The sequence below is a fragment of the Trifolium pratense genome, linkage group LG3 (assembly GCF_020283565.1).
Source record: "Trifolium pratense cultivar HEN17-A07 linkage group LG3, ARS_RC_1.1, whole genome shotgun sequence".
NCBI classification, from domain to species: domain Eukaryota; kingdom Viridiplantae; phylum Streptophyta; class Magnoliopsida; order Fabales; family Fabaceae; genus Trifolium; species Trifolium pratense.
Genome location: NC_060061.1, coordinates 36,161,392 through 36,164,008, shown reverse-complemented (window position 1 = coordinate 36,164,008; position 2,617 = coordinate 36,161,392). Strand labels below are relative to the sequence as shown.

Here is a 2,617-nt window from a genome sequence, read left to right as displayed (position 1 = left end):
AGCCACTAAGCAACAAGGTACCAGTCACAACAAAAAAGGCGCTGGCCGTTCCTATTTTTTTAGAGAGAAGTTCGTCACGATCATCCATTCCTACTCTTACGCCACACGATTCTCAACTGAATCCCGAATGAATTGGAGGAAAAGCTGTTGCAAACGTTCGCCTATAAATAAGAGAGTCTAACTCTGTTTTAAAAACGCCATATTTTACAGAGTTCAGAGCAAATTAATTTTTAGATTTTAAGTGTTTAAGCATTCAAAGCATTTGAGGTGTAATTTCCAGTTTCAATTCTTGTTCCAGTACTTGTGTTATTGACATTCTGTAAGTTTTAATTCAGTTTAAATTTGAATTGCATGGTTTCAATTTTATTGTTCCTCGTATTCTACTCTGTGATGTTTTTGTTTAATATGGTTATTTATTATTTTATGATGTCTTCATCTATAATTATGTCTAGCTAAATCTTTACGACTGGAATGTGAATTAGTAAGCCAAATTGGGTTCGGTGGTTAAATTGTGAATTTATTTTTTAATTCAGTTTTCTGTTTCGGTTTTTAATTTAATTAAATAATTTTGCACGACAGTGAAAATTAACAAAGGTATGAATCAATAGCGCGACAGTGTGAGATTTGTACCGGATAGTAAAAACTGGACATTAACTTTAAACACCGCGACAGCTCTTTAAAGTTAATTAAATCTTATTAGTTTTCAAAAAATATTTTTATAAATAAATGCGAGAGCGAGAGTGAAGCGTTGATTTATTTAAATATAATATCAGTTCAATAGCGCGACATCGTGAGATCTATATTTTTAAACTAATACAGTTTTGAGAAAACTAGATCTTTTTAATTAAATTGAATTGATTTTCAAAAAAGTATTTTTATAAGTAAGTGCGAGAGCGAAAGTGAAACATTTATTTTATATCTATACGATATTACTCAATAGCGCGAGAGTGTGAGACGCGTATCTTTTAATCAATTTCAGTTTATTAAAAAGTAACATTATTTCAAAACGCAGTTTAATTACCGAATCCATTGAAGCAACTTAATTCACATTCCGGTTAGTTTAATAATATTTTATACAGTTTAATTAATTATCTAAAACGCCTTATCCAATTAATATTCAGCCTTAACCTTACACTATATTAAAAACATTAGCGAAATATTGAAGAATAGTCTCTGTGGGATCGATAATCTTTTATAACTACACGATACATTTGTGCACTTGCAGAAAAATCGCAACAAGTTTTTGGCGCCGTTGCCGGGGACTAATTTAGTCAAATTTTCGCTATACAGTTTTTAATCCGTAACGATTAAGGCAAACCCTTAAACCCTTTTTCTTAGGTTGTATGTCCAATACTCGTAACTCCGAGGAACCATTACAACAACCTATACCCGAAATAAAACGTTTTATTCATTTTAAACGTCGAATCCGCGAACTTCAAAACCTCTTACCCATGGCTAACAACGCACGTCCTCTTAGGGACTACGCCGTTCCTTCCGAAGAAGAACCGCATTCGAGCATCGCGCCCCCTAACATCGAAGCAAGAAACTTCGAGTTGAAACCCGCTTTGTTGCAAATCGTGCAACAAAACCAGTTCTCTGGTTCCCCTACGGAGGATCCTAACCTCCATTTATCAGTGTTTGTGCAGTACGCAGACACGATCAAAGCCAATGGTGTCGAACCCAAAGCAATACGACTCCGTCTTTTCCCGTTTTCTTTAAGAGATAGAGCTAGAGCTTGGCTCCAAGCTCTACCTTCGAACTCCATCACTACATGGAACGAATTGAAGAAACAATTCTTGGCTAGATATTTCCCGCCAAGTAAGACAGCTATGCTAAGAGCCCAAATCAACGGATTTAGGCAAAAAGAAGGAGAATCACTTTTCGAAGCATGGGAAAGATACAAGGACATGATGAGACTCTGTCCACACCACGGTCTAGAACAATGGCTCATAATCCATACCTTCTATAATGGGCTGCTTTATAACACTAGACTAACCATAGATGCAGCCGCCGGTGGAGCACTGATGGATAAACCATACCAAGAAGCCACCCAGCTTATAGAAAACATGGCCCAAAACCATTATCAATGGGGAAGCGAACGCGCTGCTATAGAGAAATCCCAAACAAAAGGCGGTATATACGAAGTAAGTGGCATAGACCATGTCAACGCCAAAGTAGAAGCCCTTACTCAAAAGTTGGAGAGTTTAACCCTGCCAACCACATCCACCGTAGCTGCAATCCAACCAAATTGCGAAGTATGTGGAATCCCTGGTCACGTACCATCTGATTGTTCTATATTAGCCGGACTCGACCAAGTGCATTATGTCGCTCTGTCCAATAACTATAATCCTGGCTATAAGAACCATCCTAACTTATCTTATAGGAACAATAATACACTCAATCCTACTCAAGCACCTCCAGGTTACCAAAAGCAAGGAGCACAACCAGCCGCACCTTATCCACCAAGGAAGTCTAACCTCGATATTATGATGGAAAAATTCTTAAACCAAAACATTCACACTAATGAATTGGTAAAACAATTAGCAACTAAGGTAGATGCCCTAGCCACCCATAACAAAATGCTAGAAACACAGATTTCCCAGGTGGCACAACAACA

The 2,617-nt window shown here is 37.3% G+C and overlaps 1 non-coding gene across 1 annotated transcript; it reads right to left on the bottom strand.

Moving 5' to 3' along the window:
* Positions 1-1,829: 1,829 nt before the first annotated feature.
* On the bottom strand, positions 1,830-1,936 carry LOC123919182. The gene has a single exon (XR_006813095.1). It is a non-coding gene; the product is annotated as a small nucleolar RNA R71 (small nucleolar RNA).
* Between the last annotated feature and the right edge of the window lie 681 nt (positions 1,937-2,617).